Raw genomic sequence first — 22639 nt, 5'->3', positions numbered from 1 at the left:
CTCCCTGCCATAGTTAGAATAAGGGCATAATAATGTGTCTCAGTAAACAACCCAGATTTTCTGAGTCTGTCTGGTAAAGCTGAACTTTACCTGGTTCCCATTTCATTTTAGAGCACAGCTCCGCAGAGCTCTCAACCCCTCAACCATCCTGCAATGCAGTTGTGTCTCCCTGCAATGCAAGAATATCGAAAGGCCTTAGCTTTTTAGCCACTTAGAAATTTCTTTCTGACTAATTCTTTTGCCTCTTGACCCCATGCTTTTTAGGATTTAACAATGATAGAGTTACAGCAATCAGAATTCTGGGATCACTTCTCTGGGTTATTTTTTTCCAAGGTTTCCATTTCTCATATCCTGAATGCCTTAATACTTCTGAAAATAAAGTTTAACCTCCCCTATAACAATACCTCAAAACCAGAGTTTTTGCTCTATGCTAGGCATTTATGACTTGTCCTGAGATTTAGGGAGAAAACTTCAATGTAAGAAGTAGTATAATTCCAACCCCTTGTGATTTTTTTCCCCACCTCCCCCCAGTCTTGTTGCTTCATGTCACAGTTACTTCCTGCTCTCTGATAGAGAGTGCCAGATGTTTTGGGGACTTTTCCGATTTTATGAACGTGCTTTTCTAATTCATGCTACTCACTAGTACCCAGTTGTGGAACACCATTTTATATGACTTCAGTGCAATGAAATCTTTTTGAACACTTTTTTTTTGCATTTTTTGATAAAGCTTTTACTTATTTATTTATTTTTATTTTAATTGTTGTTCAAGAACAGTTTTCTGTTTTCTTGAACTCTTCTTAATGGACCATCATAGGACTGCCAATCTCTTTAGAACACATGACTATGTGATTGGGGGTTTCATTTCAACAACAAATCATAGGTTACTGTAACATTAAAAATTATTTTTTTAATTTTTATTGTTGTTTAATTACAGTTGTCCCAATTTCCCCCATTGTTCTCCCCTGCCCTGCCCACTCCTCCACATTCAATGCCCCCCAGTCCTTGTCCACAGGTTCTTTATAGCTGTTCCCTGACTTGACCCTTTCCCTTCTTTCACCCATTATCCCCCTCCCACCTCCCCTCTGGTCACTACATTTATTTAGAAACAGAAACTAATCACTAAATAAAATCTTTGCAATAGATAGCTATTATGGTTAGAATTGTGTCCCTATAGAAGGTGTTGAAGTCTTAACCCTCAGTACCAGTGAATGGGGCCTTATTTGAAAATATAGTCTTTGCAAAAAATCAAATTACTATGAGGTTATTAGGCTCTTATCCAATATGACTGATGTCTTTATAAGAAAGGGAAATGCAGAGACAGCAACAGACTCCAGGGAAAAACAAAGGGCGACTCCTATCTGCAAATCAAGGAATACCTGAAGCTTCTTCCTGGTAGTCCTCATAAGAAACCAATGTTTAGCAAAATCTCGATGTTAGCAGTTACCTCTAAATCCAGAACCCAGACTGACTGCATATCTGAATCTCTCTTAACTCCTTTGTCACAGGATTCAAAGAAAAGAAGCCATTGTTTAGTTCGTTTTGCATCAACTGCTTAGAACCGGGTACATTAATAAATATAGTTAAATTATTTGAAGTCAATGGGATTTGAAGAAGCTTATATAAATAGAAATTGTAAATCAAGAGTAAGTATATAAATATTTTTTATCTATAGTTAAAAGTAAATTAGGTCAGACAGTCTTCTTTCCCACCCTCTCCAGCACACAAAAATGAAGATATTCTGTATTAGTTAAAGATGTCTAACCCCTCCTATCTGTTTCCATCTCCTCACCTGTCACTTTCCCCGAAGTTAACACATGTTTATTCCACTGCCAGAGTCTCTCCTTTGGTCCCTAGCCTGTCTGCCCAAGGATTTGCCTGAAAGCCCTCCCTGCGAAAGGGCCACTGAAGACCATGACTAAGACAGATCCTGCTCCAGTAGACACACCTCTTTGGCATGAGGAGGAAGAAGAGGATGAAGAGGACAAGTTGGTCCCCGAGGTGATTAGCCTCACCCAGGAGAACCACAAAAACCTTTCGTGCACCCCTTAGCTCCTGCACCCATCCCCAAGGACTATGCCTCCACCTTCAGTGACCTGGCAGTGTGCTAGGAGATTCTGTGAGACCCACAAACCACCATTCTCTAAGCTGTTTGCCATCGTGAGGGCAGTGGGTGCCCCAGCGACAGCACAAGATCAGTGTCACTGGCAATGAAATTCTTCACTGAGACTGCCATGTTAATGGGCTGACTGACGTGAAACTGCCCCATTATGTCTGCAAGGCTGGGGCCCAGGGAGTCAGGGACTGGGTGTGGCCATGCCCACACGCTGCGGCTGTTGGTACTTGGGGCAGATGTTATCCTGTGCAGCCAATGGATGGACCAACATGAATGAGCGGCTCTATGTGGCCTATTTTAATGTACCTGACCTCATGCTCAGGCATGTGCTGTTGAACAGTACTCTGTTGTGCATGGAGAAATCCACATGAAATGCCTTCGACCACAGCTCAGCCCTGCACATCACTGCCTCCAGTTCGTGTCTGGGTGGAGCCAAATGTTTGCTGTAGCACTGTGCCAATTCGATGCTATGGAACCAGAAGGGACAAGTGCCAGTGGAAGTCGTCCCAGCCCCCATAGAAATGTCCTTCAGGGTCAAGGCAGAGGCAAACACTGGTTTGCCAAGGATCTACAAACACTACCAAAGGAGGCTGTGCCACTCTCCTGAGCCTCCCTAAAGTCATGCTACCCAACTATGAAAACATCCATGACAATCTTATGCTCAGTGCTTTGGGCCTGCGGACCAGAGACTGTGTGCTGCCAAATCACCCTAAGACTGCACACTGCTGCTCTGCAGGACCATGGAGTTCCCAGAGGCCAGTGGGTGGGTGTGGAGCTGGACAAATCTAATAGCAAGAATGATGATGTCCGGTATTTCACTTGCCTCTGTGTCCAAGGTCTCCAAGGCAGTGGATGCACCTGCTTCATCCATCACCTCTGCACCTCACACTGCCCCAGTGGACTTCTTCCATGTCACTGGCAAAGGTCTCAGGGAACCCACAGGACAGAAGAAGCCACCATCATTCCCATCTCTAGGCAGCCTGCAGCAGAGCAAGGGGGCCAAGGCTGGGGACAGAGACCAAATCCTTGTAGCAGGCCAGAAGGGAGGGGTTTTGTGCTTCTACTGGAAGATAGATTTTGCTCCAGGTTACTGGTATAACATTGCGCTAGACTAGCCCATAGACAAGCCCAGTGGCTCTATCTTTGGTGTCCCAGTACTTCACCAGTCCCCAAGGCATGGAGGCTACACACCAACGTCTCAAATTCAGAGGACTGGTAAATCCACTGATGTCCCTGGGGACAATGTCGGAGGCAAAAAAGTACATCAAGTGACAATAACACATCCTCAACACACCTTCACAACAGTCCAAACCACACCTAAGATCACATCAGAGAAGTTTATCTCCAGACTGCTCTTCTGCTGCTCTTTTCCTTGGGTGTTAAGGATGGAAATGCAATCTTACAGGCCCTGGACACCCCACAGAGAGACAGCCCTCTCTAGCATCTCCTGGCATAAGGAGCCCTCAGGTCACCCTGAGATAGGTATTCTCAAAAACACATCCAGAATAAAGACCCTCATTAGCCAACCCTGATCACAGAGGTCCCGTTATTAATGCATTCCCCCATGATAACCACCAAATACAAATCCCAGGCTACCCAGAAGGAGATTCCCTGAGTGTAGCTCCTCCAGGCTAGTCCCTATTCTCTACCTCTCAGAGCAGAGTCCCCAATAACAGTTTCCACATCACTTCAAATGGTGACCTTCTCCACATAATACTCCACAGTAGAATGTTCCTGAGTCACTCATTGCAGAACCCTTCCTCTTTAAAAAGGACTCCTTCTCATCAAGACTCCTTGAAATAAACAGGTCACACCTCCAGAGTTGTTGTTACAGACCTTTATGTCACTATCGCATCTTTAACATCTGTCTCCTCAAGATGTGACCTCCATAGTTGCCCCCAAACACTTCTACTGCAAAATTAAAAAGCAACCCACAGAATGAGAGAACATATTCACCATATTCTGATAAGGGGATAATATCCAAAATTTATAAAGTACTTACAAAACTCAACACCAAAAAACAAATGACCCAAGTAAAAGATGGGAAAAGGACCTTAATAAATGCTTCTCCAATGAGGACATACAGATGGCTAATAGATAGGTGAAAAGATGCTCAATGTCACTAATTATCAGAGAGATGCAAATTAAAAGTGCAATGAAATACCATCTCACACCTGTCAGAATGGCTATCATCAATAATCAACAAACAACAAGTGCTGTGGAAGATGTGGAGAAAGGGTAACTTTTCTTCACTGTTAATGGGAATGCAGATTGGTGCAGACACTGTGAAAAGCAGTGTGGAGATACCTCTAAAAATTAAAAATGGATCTGACTTTTAACCAGGCAGTCCAACTTCTGGAAATATATCCAAAGGCATCCAAAACATTAATTCTAAAGAACATAAGCAGTCCTATGTTCATTGCAACATTATTTACAATCACCAAGATATTGAAGCAGCTCAGGTGTCTATCAGTGGATGAGTGGATAAAACAACTATGGGACATTTACACAATGGAATAATATTTGGTCATAAAAAAATTACCCTTTGAAACAGTATGGATGGACCCAGAAAACATTATGCTAAGTGAACCAAGCCAGTCAGAGAAAGGCAAATACCATACGGTTTCACTCAAACATAGAATCTAATGAACAAATCAAACTAACATACACAACAGAGAACTCTAGTAGATGGAGAGTAGATGATAGCTAGTAGGTTGGGCCAATATTCTTCTACACTACGTGAGTATAATGACACAGTGACATAAAGTAAATGTAAAAGTTTATGTAGATTTTGTGAGGCTCAAATGCAGTATCAGATGGCTCCAAATAATACAATAATCTCTTTTTAGTTTTCCAAACGAGTCAGGTCAACCATACTATTTTGCAAGTCATCACATTATCAATTTATTCTGTATTGAATTATGTTAAGCATATGTAGTTTCTGTGGTCCTTGACATTAGGAGTTGAACTCAAACTGCTATAAATACATAATGTGAAACAAATGTCTTCCATTATCCAATTACATTTGAATATATAATGAGTATTTCAAGTACCAGAGATTTTAATAAGCAATTAAATGTTTCTCCTCATTAGGAGTTGCTACTAGAACCATTCATTATGGTTGAACATTTGATTTTTCTAGATGACCAAGAAAAATCACTCAAAGAAAAAAGGAATTAAAGATTTTCTAGGCAAAAAAAAAAAAGAGCAATGTTATGCCTCAGAGCCTAGAAAAAAGATTAAGATTTAAGAGGAATTTAGGGCAGGCAAGAAGGGCAGACTTGGGAGTGACACTGAAGATCATGAATTTGTGAAGCAGGAAGAGATAATGAGCCCATAACAAGTACATTCATGTAGGTCATGGATAGTGCTGACCATTATGAGAGACACATAATGACTTGACATTATACATAAAAAGGTATGTCTTAATTTACTTAACTAAAGCTCATTATAAGGTCTTTAATTTTCAATGATTAAAAAGAGCTAACTTGTTAAAATCTTGTCCAACTGGTTGCAAGTTGATACAGTGAAAATTCCACTGAAATAATATGCTAATTTCTTATTAAATATATCTTCAGCTTGTATGATTAGTTTATGAGACCCTTGATATCAGAAGTACTTTTGCATATGCATCTCTATAATTACTTGATCATTGCTAAATTATATATATATATATATTCTTTAGAAGGCAGATTTCCATAACTAATGACACATATGGATATGTTTCCTTTTTGAAAATTGTTTCAATTTATACTTCCATTAAAATTATAAGAGTAACCTTGTTTATAAAACCTCTTTTGAAAGTTAATTTTTAAAGTATGTCTAGGCGATGAATTTTTTTTCTCTGTGACTTGATTGCCATTCCATGATTATATTAGGTAACTCTTTGTTTGTTTTAACTTTTTAAATTGTTTATTTTTTAGTATAGATTTAGGTTTACAATAAAACTGAGAATAAAGTGTAGAGATTTCCATCTCCCCTTTGCATAGGCTCCTCCATGATCAGTATCCCCTAGCACCGTGGTTCTGTTGAAATTGATGAACCCACATTAACACATCATAATTATGCAATGCACATAATTCAATTTAGGATTCACTCTTGGTTCTGTACTCTCTATGGGCTTGGGCAAATGTATAATGACATGTATTCATCATTGTGGTTTTGTATAAAGTACTTTTAATACCTTCAGAAACTTCTGTGCTTTGCTCATCCATCCCTCCTTCTTTCCCAGCCCCTGAAAATCACTGATATTGCCAATGCCTCCATGGTTTTGTCTTTCTCAGAATATCATATAGTAAGAATCATACAGTACAGAGCCTTTTCAGCGCAGCCTTAGTATTATACTAGGCATTTCAGTTTTTTCATGCCTTGTCATGGCTTTATAGCTCATTAATTTTTAGTGCAGAATAATATTTTATTGTATGGATGCATCACATTTTATATGTATATTCACCTACTAAAGGGCATCTTTGTTGCTTCCAAATGTTGGCAATTATGATAAATCTGCTATAAACATCATGCTACATCTGTAGATTTTGTCTGGTCATAAGTTTTCACCTTCTTTGGACAAGTAACAAGGGACAAGATTCCTAGATCACTTGGTAAGAATATGTTTAGTTTTATAATTAACAACCAAACTGTTTTTGAAGTGACTATACCATTTTGCATTCCTACCAGAAATGAAGGAGAGTTCTTGTTGTTCATATCTTCATCAGCATTTGGTAGTGTCAGTATTCTGGAAATTAGCCATTCCATTGGATTTAATTTGCATTTCCCTCAAGATATATGATGAGGAAATACATTTATACTAAAACTTTAATCATAATGAATCCCAGAAACATTTATATGTCCTTCTGTTATATCATTTATCTTGTAAATCCTGGATAATTCTTCAATCTCCTACACATAGTAAAATCAGCAAAATTACTTTTTCCAGAGTTCAACAGAACCTCAAAGAGCGAAAGTCAGTTTAAAGCTAATGTTATAAGATTTTTTCATTTAAATTTCAGACCCTATAAGTTTATCCATCTCAGATATCCTTAATAGAAGTGTTTGCACATTTTACTCTCAAACTGTGTTTTTTTTAGTTAGAAGTTAATTTACCACAGAATTAAAAATAAAAATTCAAAAAACATTGTTTTATGTTATTTTTTGTTTGTTTCTGAAAGTTTACTTTTTTTCCATTACCATTTAGTCTTCTTATATCTCCTCCCCACCTCTCTGCAATCACCACACCATTGTCCAAAGTCACAAGTCCTTTTTCCTTTTTGCTCAATCTTCCCACCTCCTAACCTCACCTACCCCCTTAGCTGTCATCCTGCTCTCTATGAATCTGTATCTATTTTGTTTGTTAGTTTAGTTCATTAGATTCTACATATGAGTGAAATCATGTGGCATTTATATTTTTCTGACTGGCTTATCTCACTTAGGCCTTATCTCATAATCTTCTCCAGGTCCATCCATGCTATCACAAACAGTGGAATTTTCTTTCTTTCTTTCTTTCTTTTTCTTTCTTTCTTTCTTTCTTTCTTTCTTTCTTTCTTTCTTTCTTTCTTTCTTTCTTTCTTTCTTTCTCTCTCTATTGATTTCTTCTTTATTTCTTTTTTATTTCTTTATTTCTCTTTCTTTCTCCTTCCTTCTTTTTCTTTCCTTCCTTCCTTCCTTCCTTCCTTTCCCTCTCTCTCTTTTTCTTTCTCTCTCTCTTTCTTTCTCTCTTTCTTTCTTTCTTTATCTGAGTAAATGTGTAAATTTACTTATTTTATCCACTTATCTACTGATGAACCCTTGGGCTTCTTCCAAATCTTGGCAATTGTAAATACTACTGCAATATACATAGGAGTACTTATGTTCTTTCAAATTAGTACTTTGGGTTCCTTTAGATATATTCCCAAAAGTGGGATCGCTGGGTCAAAAGGCAGATCCACTTTTAATTTTTAAAACATCTCCATACTGACTTCCAGCCAAGATGGAGTCATAGGTAGACACACTGTGCCTCCTTGCACAACCAAAATAGGGACAACAACAATTTAGAAACAGAATAACAATGAGAACCGACAGAAAATTGAACTGTATGGAAGTCAGACAACCAAAAAATTAAAATAGACTCATTCATCCAGACTGGTAGGAGGGGTAGAATCGGGCAGTTGGGAGTGGGTCATGGCTCAGAGAGCAGAGAGCGTTGGGACCGGGTGCATAAGGCATCCAGGGTGTGCAAGACCACAGCGGGTGGACCCTGAGCAAGCAAGTGGCAGCTGGCAGATCCCAGCTGAGGGATGGCAAATGGCAGACCCAGCGAGGCGGAAATTGTGAAGCAAGGCACTTCTCGCAACCCAGGATCACAGCACTGGGAAATAGAGCCTTGGGGCACTGATTGGAAACACCTGTGGGAGTTGAGGCACAGGGAGAAACTCCCAGCCTCACAGGAGAGGTCCTTGGAAAGTCCCACAGTGTGCACAAGACCACCCACATGGGAACTGGCACCAGAGGGGGCCAGTTTGCTCTGGGAAGTGGTGGAAGGGATTGAGGTCCTACAGAGAGCGGAGCAAGTGCCATTGTTCCATCTCTGACCCTGCCCCCACATACTATGTCACAACCCAGAGACTGGGGTGCCCCGCCCTGGTGAACACCTAAGGCTCTGCCCTTCATATGTAACAGGCACTACCAGACCAAGGGGGGGTGGGAAGATGGCTCAAACAGAACTGAAAGCTCCTCAAGCAGTACTTTAAAGCAACCGAGAGATAACCAATCTATCAGATGCACAGTTCAAAGCACTGGTGATCAAGATGCTCACAGAATTGGTTGATTTTGGTCACAAATTAGATGAACAAATGCAGACTACAATAAGAGAAATGAAGGAAAATGCATAAGGAACCAATAGTGGTGGGAAGGAAACTGGGACTCAAAACAATAGAGTGGACCAGAAGGAAGAAAGAAACAACCAAACAGAAAAGAATGGAGAAATAAGAATTCAAAAAAATGAGGACAGGTTTAGGAACCTCCAGGATATCTTTAAACATTCCAACATCTGAATTACAGGGGTACCAGAAGGAAAAGAGGAAGAGCAACAAGTGGAAAACTTATCTGAACAAATAATAAAGGAGAACTTCCCCAATCTGGCAAAGGAAATAGACTTCCAGGAAGTCCAGGAAGGTCAGACAGTCCCAAAGAAGTTGGACACAAGAAGAAACACACCAAGGCACATCATAATTATATTAGCCAAGGTAAAAATGAAGGAGAAAATCCTAGAAGCAGCAAGAGATAAGGATACAGTAACGTACAAAGGAGTTCCCATGAGACTGTCAGCTGATTTCTCAAAAGAGATCTTACAGGCAAGAAGGGGCTGGAAAGAAATATTCCAAGTCATGAAAGGCAAGGACCTACACCCCAGATTGCTCTATCCAGCAAAGCTCTCATTTAGAATGGAAGGGCGGATAAAGTACTTCTCAGATAAGGTCAAGTTAAAGGAGTTCATCATCACCAAGCCCTTATTTTATGAAATGTTAAAGGGACTTATCTAAGAAAAAGAAGAAAAAAAAAACATGTACAGTAAAATGACAGCAAACTCACAATTATTAACAACCACACCTAAAACAAAAAAAACAAAAGAAACTAAGCAAACAGCTAGGACAGAAACAGACCCACAAAAATGGAGATCACATGGAGGGTTAGCACCAAGGGAGTGGGAGGAGGAGAGAGGGGAAAAAGGTACAGAGAATAAGTAGCATAGATGGTAGGTAGAAAATAGACAGGGGGAGGGCAAAAATAGTATGAGAAATGTAGAAGCTAAAGAATTTATGACACATGGACATGAACTAAAGGGGGGAATATGGGTGGGAGGGGGTGTGCAGGGTGGAGCAGAATGAAGGGGGGAATGGGACAACTGTAATAGCATAATCAATAAAATATATTTAAAAAAATAAACAGAAACAAAAAAGAAAAAAAATCTCCATGCTGTTCAATTATTTATAACAATTGTGCTGATACTTAAAATATGAAAAATAATTTAAATATAAATTGCTTTATTTAATTCAAAATATTCTAACTCTGTGTAATTATGTTTCCCTAACTCAATAGAGAGTGACTATCTTTTTAACATTGTTGGTTATTAATTTTATTATCATTGAATGACAAATGTCACATAAAATTCATTCATATGGATAAAATTCTGGATACTTATCATTTTAGATTTAAGTTCATTAAAATTTGTATTCAAATATACCAAAGTTAGTTATGCATATAAATATCATGAACATGGAACCTTCACCGAGAACCAAAACAATGCTTATATTTTTCCTTAATGTTAATGATAACCTTAATATAACCTTCATGATAACCTTGATATTTTACTCACATCTGAGAAAAGCAGTCCTTATGATTCTATGTGCTTCTACACCATTATAAATTACATATAAAGTAAACAAGAAATAGATTTACTTTTTACTTATTTTGGTGCATTCTTTAACTAAAGAATATCTTTAGCTAAGATAAATATCTTAAGATAATAAGATATCTTAAGATAGATATCTTTTATCAAATTTTTGAAGCATGCTTAAAAGATAACTTTTGGTCCCTTAATAATCAAGCATGAAACCATATCTCTAACAAGACGGTATTCTTAAATTTATCAAAAATGCTGCATATGCAAATTCTATGCTTCTGTAAAATTATATGGCTGTCATTTTAATAAGTTCTCTTAAATTACATAATAGTTTAATATTATATTCACCATTCTCTTCTAAATAAACATGTTATTTATTTTTAAAAAGATTTTATGTATTTATTTCTAGAGAGAGGGAAAGGGAGGGAGTGGAGAGGGGAGAGAAACATCAATGTGTCATTGCCCCTCGTGTTCCCTACTGAGGATCTGGCCCGCAACCCAGGCATATGCCTGACAAGGAATCGAACTGACAACCTTTCAGTTTGTAGTCCATAGCTCAATCCACTGAGCCACACCAGCCATGGCTAAATATAGATATTATTTCAACTGATATACAAAATATCTACACCAAAGCCAGGAAACCTAAACACAATTAAAACTTAATTTTGTCTATTTTTCTTTTTTTCCTATTTGCAAAACAAGAGTTTTGGTCAGACATTAAATTCTAGAATAAACTATTAATCCCAAGTAGTTATTAATTTCATTAAGGTATAATGAGGAACATTGAATATTTTCTGGATAAATGAATGTTATCTTCTGTTTATGTTAAAATAAAAGACTAAGCTGTTCACCTTAGTTCTATATATCTTGTCATTAGTCTTCCAATAGACAACTCTGTTAAGTAGACTTAGTTTTGGAACACTGAATTTTTAACTATATGAAGAAATCCAATTTCACTTTCTCCATGTTTCTAAGAAGATCAGTATTTTTATTTTTAATTTTAGGAAGTCATAATATTTCTTTATTTTTTAATGAATATATTGGGTGAATGCCTAGCAAATTATACAGGTTTCAGGTGCATAATTTTACTATGCATCATTTGCATACTGTACTGTATGTTCACCACCCCAAATCAAGTCTTTGTCCAACACCATTTATCCCTCTTACAATCTCTTCCACCTCTCTCCACCCCTATTCCCCCGGTAATCGCCACTTGATTGTCCATATCATGTCTGAAAGACAGAGAGAGACAGCCATGGACAAAGACAACAGGAAGCTATAATATTTCAGTTATATATTATATATTTTGGATCATCACATTTTAAAGTTGTATAAATGGAAAATAACATATCTATGTAGTAGGAACAGTGTAGCATATGATCTCTGTCCTAAAACAGGTAGAATGTCTTGTGTTTTACTCAGCATTGATCTTTCTAAACCTATTTATTGCCTAGGGCAAGATAGTGATGTTACAAAATATGCTGCTTTAAAAAAACACATGTTTTCAATAAGAGGGTAGAGTCATGCATATATAATAAGTATAGTACTGCCATTCACAACCTTCGTTCCCTGACATTAAATCACAAATATTCTTGATAGACTTCTGAAACATGACATCAAAGTATATTACATATAACTTAATTTTTATTTTTCCTGTTAGTTTCTTATCCATTTCAGTAGATCACTGTTCTCAAACAGTTTCTTTTTTTTTTTTGCTTGGCATTTTACATATTTCATATCATTTATCATATTCATATGAAAAAATGGCTGATTGATAATTATTAGCTTCCTTAAATAAGATCTACAAAATGATTTTCTTCTAATTTGCTGTTCAAATAAATATGTATTGTAAGCACTACCAACTCAAATTAACTAATTAAAATTATAAAGTAATTCATGTTCCCAATTATCAATTAGGGGAAATAAACACTGATATTTCAATAGTTCCGATTGTTGTCATTCCTTCTTTTAGAACATATATTAAATCAAATTCACATTTCTGAATGACTAGATTTTACCCAGTTAATCAACACAAAAATTATTCTTGTTAAATTATTTATTTCCCAATTTAAACATACACATTTATACAAAGACAGGAAAAAATGTGTTTTTTTTTCCTTTTGATCAAATCTCTGCTTCTCTAACAAAACTAGATCAATTTTTTGTGCTACATTTTTCCTAAATTAAATTGAAAGGGCAATATCAACCTAATATCAGATAAGGGACAAAGAGAAACGCAAAATACAAGTCATGGGAAAGGGAGTGACATGAACTTATACATGTATGTGCTTATATATTTATTGTCAGTCTTCTCCAGAACCTGTAAGCCTTGCGTTCTATGGCTTGGTCTATTTTATTCTTATTATTTGAGCGCCTAGGACAATATTTAGTACATAATATAAATCCAATACATTTTTGTTGAATTAAATATCATTAAATGAATAAGGAATGAAGGAAAATTGATAATGATCAGGAAGAGATTATAAGGACGGCAACAATATGACATAATTTTAATAATATCATACATATTAGTTACTGAGTATCTTTTAAGAGCCAGGACATCTGGTTAGCATTTTACCTACTAATCTCTTTCAGCATATACTTGTGTTTTGCATTTTAAACAATACATTCATATAATGCATCATTACTTTGTATACATATCACGATGTTATTTAATATTATTATTGTACTGCACAGTTGCTAAAACTATCACTTGAGTAAATAACATAGTTAGTTATAGATTAAATTATTAGTAAATGGCAGAACCATGATACTACATTAATATTTTAAATCATCTACAGCCAACTCTCTCTGATTATTCCATCATGTAATATAAATTGTTGACCTCCATCCCAATTTTTCATATGAAGTCTACATCTTATGGTACATAGGGCAAGATCAGTTATATGGACATTAATGACTCCCAAAATATCCCTAGAAATATAATATGTGATGAATAATTATTCCTAAGTAGTTTATAAAATCCAATTGGCTTTGGTTCAAATGTTTGTTTTTTCCGGCCTTCTGTGGGTTAATTCAGGTATTGTGTTTTTATTCTATTGCTGTCACAACAATTTGCCATAAACTCAGTAACTTATGACAATAAAAAATGTATTACCTTATAGTTTCATTGGTGAGAAATATGGCCAGGTCTCACTGGGCTAAAATTGAGCATTGGTAGGGCTTACTCTTTTCTGCAAGTTATAGGGGAGAAATCATGCCCTTGTCTTTTCCAGTTTCTAGAGACCACCTGCATTCCTTGATTCATGACCCCACTCCTTCATCTTTAAAGCCAGTAATGACAGGGAGAATCATTTTCACTCTATCATCTCTGGTTCTCTGCATCTGGGATAGATACGCATGTAACTCACAGCTTGACATAATTTTCTTCTTCTGCCCAGTGGTAAAAGCTATCACTTGTGTGGACTTACTTGGCAATCTGGAGGAAAGGCACATGACACATCTGGATTCATGGCAGTGAAGAAGTCAGGTTTATTCCTGGCATTCTAAGAGATTTAAGTTGCTTTTTAAACCTGGTAGATATAAATTTGAGCATGGGTATGAATTTTTTCTAGTATACAATATATCATAGAAGAATTAGCCACTCATGGTCAGGTGAACTAAAAAATAATCCTTAACTGGTGGTGTCCACTGCTAGGGTCAGTAAGCGATGCCTGCCAAATGCTGTGAAGTAGAGAGAGGAGGAACCGTGTCTAACTCGGCTGCAGCAGCCACTCTCAGCACGCTTTTGTCCACTGCAGCAGGGCAGGGAAACCCATATTCCTGTATGCATGTGTAATGCCCTTAGGGGCTCCCAGAAATCCTTGCCTGCATTTGGGGGAAAACTTTGTGTATGGTTTGGAGTTCTTTCTGGTGCAAATAGGGTCAATTAGGATAATTAAATTACAAGAAATCATGGAATATTCAATCCAGTCCATTGCCCCAACAGAGAATAGGTTAATTGCCTTAAAAAGATATATATATACACACACACACATATGCACACACACGCACTAAGGTCAGGTTTAGCATGGATATTCTGTACATTGCATATGCTAGGAAAATCTTGTTATAAGTACCAGAGGCATTGCTGAGTGAGCAGAGATGGGGAGATTGGTGCCAAAATTTATTTCCAGCTTGTAAGTCAGAAAATTCAATTGATGCTGTCATGGAGACAAAGGGTGCACAATAGAAAGATCATCTGAATCATAGTAAAGACACAACTCAGTGTCCTTTAGGTAACTGCATGCAAGGGCAAAGACAAATGGGCAAAACTAAACTGATAAGAGGTAATTGTTTCAGTTGAGGTTCATGAAATATATAACCTCAATATGTGTATAATAAAGTGCTGGCATCTGACATATTCAAAGAACCCTTAAGATGCAGCCCTAAGAAAACCAAGAACTGAAGTAAAAAGTGGCAAATTGACAGAGTTCAATCACAGTATTTAGAATTCAGCTTTGGTCTTCCTCCCTGCAGTACCCCATGTACAAGGGCCATGTTTGAGTCCTCTGTCTGCACTGTCTCTCACAGTCCTTGATCAAGAGGAGGTATGAACCAGGGAGTTTTAAATATGTAATATATGCTGGATTTTATTTGGAATGAAAAAAATGAATTATACTTAATATGCCTTAGAAATACATAATCTTCTATAACAAGAATTTTTAATTTTCAGTGTCCTGATTTTGATCACTAACCTCTTCAGTAAGCTAGAGAAGGTACAGAAAAACATTTACATGTCGTTAGATACAGGAGCCTACAACAAAGACAGGAAAGATGTTTTTAAATAGATCTATCTTCTGAAGGAGAAATAAGAAACTCTTAGCTTTTTTCATGCCATTCCTAGTTATTTCATTCAATAATGAACATAAAATCCCTTTTTAATTTCCTTGCACTATAACTTTTAAGGAAATATTTAAACTATCATACTTCTAAAATTTCAGCTACAGACTATGTTTATATTAGAAAATGTGATTGATGAATGTGTCATAAACTAGTTTGATTAACCCCAGTAATCACAATGTAAATTATGTAGGTTGTTTCATTATAAACATATCTCATTCTATGTCTATTTTCTTTCCTAAGAAACATATAGTATCTCCACCAGTTTTTACTTCAGACATAACACCAACCCTAGTGCCTTTAACATAGGAAACCAATTACGATTATTAAATGCAAAAATCAATGAGTCATGGACACCAGTAAGCTGGAGTCATTTGCAGTATCTATTCCAAGTTTGATTACAATCCCAACTGATATAAGTTCCAAAGTAAGGCCATGATACCTCTATAGATCTTTAGCTCTGGTCACTTTATTTTTGAAATAGGGAGAATGTGGCATACATAAATAATAGTTATCTTCTGAACTTTAATTGTTGAATTCCACTCGCTCTGTTTATGGCATATAAGCTTAGGTTAAGATAGAGCTCTCTCACCTATTACCACTTAATTTGTAGTGCTGGAAACCAATTTCCCATTCATAACAATAAAGCTGTTTCCTCCCTAGGGAGTGCTGGCTCTCAGGGAAATGAAGCACTGCTAAGGGCAATTGACTTTTTGAAGAACCACATCTCTTTTGTACAATTCCAATTAGATTTGAAATAGAACACAACAGGTTTTTAAACAGTTATGTGCAACACTGCCATTTATCCACACTCTCCAAAAAGAAATTAATTAAATTAAGTGATTATTCATTTATACTATGTAATATTTTTCCCTTTTGCTTTCAGAAAGCCATGAAGAATACATAATGCCAGATGGGCTTCTGGGAGTGGCTTTATCTTAAATTGGCCAATTTATTATCATTGTTTCAGTCTTTTTCCTCCATACTCAGATACTTATTTCTTAACCTCTGTGCTCTAGCTTACTCTTGATTGACATCAACGGTGATTTAGACACAGTAAAATGACTTGAATCCTTGAGTTTATTAATTTGGTAGTGCTTTCTTTACTCTCATTCGATTTTACTTTATATCTCATTACTCTTGCTTAACTTTGTGATTCAATGCACTGATTTTTGTGACTATAATCCACAGTCACAGAATATATTAGTGTGTTTATTTTCAGTTTTCTTTATATGAACTTATTACTAATTTACTTATTACTAATTAAGGCTGAGGTACAGCCTTAATTTTCTATGGAGAAGATAGAGATGGAGGAATTTTAATTCTCAACACAGGACAAAGTAAAATAAAATATTAATATAAGAATCTAATATCCAATATAAATTTGTAAGTCTGCAACAAGATATTTGTTTAAAAACTAGGACTATTGTAGAAAAAAAGGGCTTAAGACTTCATCTCCTCACATGACATACCAATAGCTAAACTAGATCAGAAAGCCATACTCCAAGTGAGAAATAGGGAACATAGAATATGATAAAGAAGGATAAATGACACAATGGTGCCTGCGTGTTCCCATGGGATGGTAAAAAGAAAAGATCCGAAAACAGAGTGAGGGAGTAGTCTCCCAGGGCCTCTGCCATTTCCATCCCTGAGCCAAACCAGAAATGGTCTTCAGAAGGAAAGAAATTTTGCAGAAAGGCAAATTGGCAGAAAGGTTCATGGTAGAGAAGTAGCTCACTGTGGATTCAAGGGTTAAACCATGCTCTATAATAACATGGATAACGACTCATAAAATGTACAGTACCCAGCACTTGATAAACCCTGGGTGACAGTGAGTCATCCCCATCCTCAGGCATGGGAAAAAGAAAATTCATATTGTTAGTAGGCTTACTTGCACTGGAGAAAAGGAATCATTCATGCAGCACATGGAAAGGCTAATGCAGTTGATTATGCCTTCCTTGTCCTGTGCTTAGAGGGACAGATGGAAAGACTAGAGGTCCTGATGTACATCAGAGGGGTTACTCTGCCCCTCATGTTATACTCAGACTAAAATTACAAAATAGTAACAATATTATAACATTTGCTTTGCTTGTATTTTTTTTTATTTTCTGAAATAAAAACTTGAGTTGTAATTTGAGTTTTTCTGGATGTTTTACAGTATAGGCCATTATCTATATTTATATGCAATATTATAAACACTGATTATATTGATCTAAGTTGAAGCAATATGTATAACTTTAGATATCTTAATTCCCAAGACATAATTCAATTTAATTCCATCTACTAAATAAATATTTGCTGACTGCCTCCGAAGGAAGACACGTGTGACCAACAAACAATAGGAATGATAGCTGTAAGGAAAATACAGCTCCTAATGTGCACAGATCAAACACTTACCTTCTTGTCTTTTAACTTTTTGAATCACTTTTTATTTTCTTTAAATCAATGACTGTGCCCTTAATCTGCTTTGCCTGCTGTAATGTAATTCCACAGACTGGGTGGCTTATAAACAACACTCACTTATTTCTCAGAGTTCTAGAAGCTTGGAAACCTAGCCATGGCTCCAGCACGGTCAGTTTCTGGAGACAGTTCTCTTTCTGGTGGACAGCTAGCACCTTCTCACTACCCTCACTTAGTGGAAGGGGCTAGAGAGCTCCGTGGTGACTCTTTGAAAAGCTTCATTCATCAGGACTCCACTCTCATGGTTCTGCTGAAATTATTTTTTAAGAAAGTTTGTGGGCCTTCCATGGATGTTGCTGTCATTTACTCCATTAAACAAAAAGCTGCGATCCCAGATTTTTCTGAGAAAATACGTTCTGTGCCTTAGGCTCTCACTGAGATGGCTAAAGAATGCTACTCTTAAGCTTCCTAGAAACCCTCTAGTTTGATTGAGAAGATTTGTTAAATCATACCCTTAATCTCTTAGAGGGGCATTTTTAGACTAAAATCTCTGTCCTTTGAATCTTACTTAGGTTTTATCAAAATGTTGTATAGTCATACAGTCTTGCCATCAGTCCCGTCACTTTGGCATACTTTCCTGACCATGAATTCTAATTAAACATCTTTTGTTGTCTCTTCTGGACAGGCTGATAATTCTTAAAATCATTTACTCCTAGTAACTTTTTGTTGAACCGTTCTTCCCTCCCTGTGTTTTTTACTTCTTTCATTTTGCTGTAAGCATCAAGAAGAAGTCAAATCTGACCCTCAAGGCTTTGTTTGCAAATCTCCTGAGCTACGTGATCAAGTGTATCGCTTTCAAGTTGTGCTCTCCACGTAAGTGCAGGCAAGAATATTAAAAAGTGTTTTGCCACTACATAACAAAGATGTCTCTTTTCCCAGTTTCTAATAATATACTCCCTCATTTCCTTTTGAGTTTCCACCAACAGAGCTTTAGCATCCAAATTTCTACTAGCAAGCTCTTCATACATTTTAAAAGTTTTCTATCATGCTCCTTAAAATTTGTTCCTTAACTTCTACCACACATAAGATGCTTTCAAAATTCTGTTATAGCAGGATTCCACTCTCATATACCAACATCTGTATTTGTATTTATTAATTAGAATTAATTCCTTGATTTTACCTATACTCGAAGGGAGGGGATTATACAAGGACTTGGCTCATAGGGGGTCACTTTGAGTTTCTACCATACCCATATTTTTGTGTTTGTATAAAAGCCATTTGACTATATGCTAGTGGGAATATATTTGAGAACTAGATAATGGAAAGAAATTATATTGCAAAAGTATGATCATCAGATGTGTGATGTTTTCATGCATTGTTATATAAGGACATAAACAGTGATAAGAAATTATACTAATCAGTTCATGGCAGCAGTAGCTACACAAACTAAACATCATATAAACTCTGATGTGCTTTGAAATGTGTCATGGTAAACAGCCAATTAGCTGTTAATTTATGATAAGCTTTTTATCCCAATAGAATAAATAATCGTTTTTCATATCTTGTCAATCTTAGTAAATACTGCTTTTTTCTATACAACAAAGGAAAAACTAAAGAGGAAAATAGTGTGTCTAGTGTAAATGTGCAATATGTCAGAAAATGTTTGATAAAGTAAGATGTTCTGAATTAAATGCAGTTAAATATTTGCAGAATACCTATTATTGACCAATCACTGTACTAATGAAAACAGGTAATTCAGTTATAGTATTGTCTTATAGGAGATAATAGTCAAATCAAACAGATGTGAAAAAATAAAAGATCACAAGTCAGATATAAAGAAGATAAAGAAAAGATATGCTGGCATTGAAGAACAAATAGAAAGCACAATAGAGTATGTCTCTTCTTTGAAAAAAAAAACATGTTTGAAAATAGATAAATGCCTGATACAATCAGGACCCTCAGGAACTGCATGAGAGCTTGAGTGAAACATCTTTATATACAAAGGTAAATAAAAGAAAAACAATTTCCAAGAAACTGTTTATCTGTGAATTTTGTGAGGGCATTTGACAAGGGATGAGATTCCAGATTGTGTAATTGCGTAACTGCTGGATAATTGATTCAAACATATCCTTCTAGAATAGCCTGTCTTTTCTCCTCTTCAAATGAACCAAGCCCAGGAGAAACCACATCTTAAGTCCTTACCAACTGTCATTTTATTGTCTGTTGGTAACCCAATAGTATTCTGTTGGAAAGAAATAAAACACAAGATCCACTCATGGTCATGTTCAGATAGAGAAAATCGAGGGAAATAAAGTGAGAGAGGAGCCTGGATGTCAGGAAAGAGGATGTAGATGCTGAAAATGGAATTTTGAATCCATCCAAGTCCTCAAAATGTATATTATAAAGATAAATGCAAACATTTTCTTAACATCAATAAAACACCAACCAGCCCATTCAATGTGTTTCCATATATAATCTCACAATAATTTTATTAGATAAATATTATTTTTATTGTTCCTATTCTTCAGATGGAGAAATCAAAGCATATGGAGGTTAAATAATTTACTAAATGTTGTATATCAGGTAAAAGGAGAGCAGGACTTCAACACAAGCAACCTGATTGCTAAAGTTTCTTAGGGCTTTTTTCAGAGTATTTTTTCCAAATGTGGGTTAAGCTTAATTGAATTCTTTATTATATTATCATTGGAAAAGAGTATAGAATTCAACTAAAACCAAGACGTGCCTGGAGGCATCATATCGTTGTAAACAACTTCATGTCCTACTCAGAAATTCTAGCTGCATGTTGAGTTCAGCCTTTTTCTGGATAGTCTCTTTCATGGAGATCCTTAAAGAGAACAATGAATAGAATGAAATCTCACCTCTGCTCCTGCATCTTGCCTTGAAGTCATGAATGTTGTTTCTTTTGCAAGATTATAGTCCTCCTGCATGAGAACCTCTCCTGGTATTGAAGACTTAACAAGAGAGAGGGCCTAGATTCTCATTTTGAATGTTCTGAGCCTCTGATTACCATGGTCTTCTCAGGCTTTGTGCTGCTGTACCACTTCATTGACTATCAAGATTCAGCAGGTTATTAAGAAAAGATATATTATCAGATCAACTCAGTGCTAAATGTAATATTTCATGCCTCCACTATGTAACATATGCCTTGTCTCAATGACAAGGTAAATTGTCCCTTCTCGATATTGTAATTTCTTTCTTTGACTCTTTTTCTCTTGGCACAGAAGAGTGTATATTAAGTCAGTAAACATTAACCTTCATAAGAGTGTCCCCATGAAAGTTTCCCTGTTAGAAACCAAGGTGCCTAGAATGAGAAAACCTAAAATTTTAGTCTTGGCAAGTATGCATTCTTCAAATGCATCCCCAAGAGGTTCGATAAATTGAGCCATTTACAGTTCTACTTCTTGTTTTTCTGACCCATTGACTTAACTTACTGGGAATGGAGCACCCTGCAATGCTCACCCATTTATGCTGTGAGGTTGTCTCTGGAGGATGCCTCCTCAGTATATAGTATATTAATTTATGGTGACATCTCAGATACACCTTTAACAGGTCCTTTTATTTTCCTATTAGACCAGCAGCCTCTGAGTAGCATGGTATGTAATAAGATGGGAAGATCCAGCTCTGTGCTAGTAAATGTATGTAACTATTGACACTTTGTGATAGGTGAAAGCCTTAATTTGTAGATTTTACAGTTTCTGTGTTATCAATACTCCCACTGTGGCCAAATTCAAGTGATTCAAGTGACATCAACTAGTTTGCAATTTTACTAAACTTTAATTTTTAATTTTTAATTTTTATTTTTTCATTACCACCCCCCATACTCTTGAAATGAGTGAGCATGGGCCAGCTTCACATGCCGACAAATGAATGTCAAGAGCATGAGCCTACTCCTGCATTCCTTCTCTAAGATGTGTCTTTTAGCCAGTGCAATATTGTACAGGTACTTGCGTCAAAACATAAACACCATGAACCCACAGAGAGTGGATTAGGAAAGGCAAACCTAACCCTGAATTCATGTTAATTTTAGGCAAGATGAATCACTACTTTTTCTTGGTGAATACTATTCCAGGTGATTATTTCCATGATGCAAAAATCTGGTAACTCTCTTTGAAGAACAGTGTCCTGTAAGGGCTCAGCAGTGATGATTGTCACTGGCAAATTTGACATCCTGCAGTGTCTGCAGCTACAGCAGCCTCGGTGGTAGAACCCTCGTGCAGAACCTCAGTATTTAGCTCCTGTGTGCCAGGACTATACCAGTCAATGTCTGGCTGACGTAACTTTCTCTAGTTTTTAGGAAGCAATAAAATGGTTTTGCACTTTGTTCCTGTGTGCGTAGGTCAATCTGCACGCCTCTTCCGCAGACACCATCATCCCTGGTGATTTTTCCATCTTTCTGCTCCGAAGCCTCTAACCATCCAGGCCAGTCATTTAAAACTGCCCATGAGTTTGTATATATGTTAAGCTGTGGCCACTATTCCTCCCACACAAAGAGAATGAAAGGAAGACTGCCCACTGGGTAAGATTTTTCCTGCCATTGCCTCATAAGGCCACCCCAAGCAGCAGTCTGTTTTTGACTTGCATCCACACACTGAATTCACATGTCAATGAAACAAGCCTGACTTTTACACTTTTCTTAGTCATACAACCCAATAGAAATGTATTGACCCCACTATCTTTCACCAATACAGCTTTAGGTGTGAGCCCAGGGAAAGATAATGGTCAGAAATGTGGGAGACATGGTCATCTGGACAATCTGCTGATATAACTCATTGTAAATCTGGTCAGCTGATGTCTTGGATATCATACCATCTTAAAACGAGCCAGCCCAAGTTATGACCTAGCAAGACTGACTATACTAAACTAATAATGGGCATTCCATTCTACAT

The 22639-nt window shown here is 36.7% G+C and overlaps 1 pseudogene; it reads left to right on the top strand.

Moving 5' to 3' along the window:
- The first annotated feature begins 1911 nt into the window (after positions 1-1911).
- LOC123826932 lies at positions 1912-3645 on the top strand (annotated as a pseudogene).
- The last annotated feature ends 18994 nt before the right edge of the window (positions 3646-22639 follow it).

The sequence above is a fragment of the Phyllostomus hastatus genome, unplaced genomic scaffold (genome assembly GCF_019186645.2).
Source record: "Phyllostomus hastatus isolate PE091 unplaced genomic scaffold, TTU_PhHast_1.1 phas_contig_86, whole genome shotgun sequence".
Classification (NCBI taxonomy): Eukaryota; Metazoa; Chordata; class Mammalia; order Chiroptera; family Phyllostomidae; genus Phyllostomus; species Phyllostomus hastatus.
This window is presented reverse-complemented; position numbering and strand designations above follow the sequence as displayed.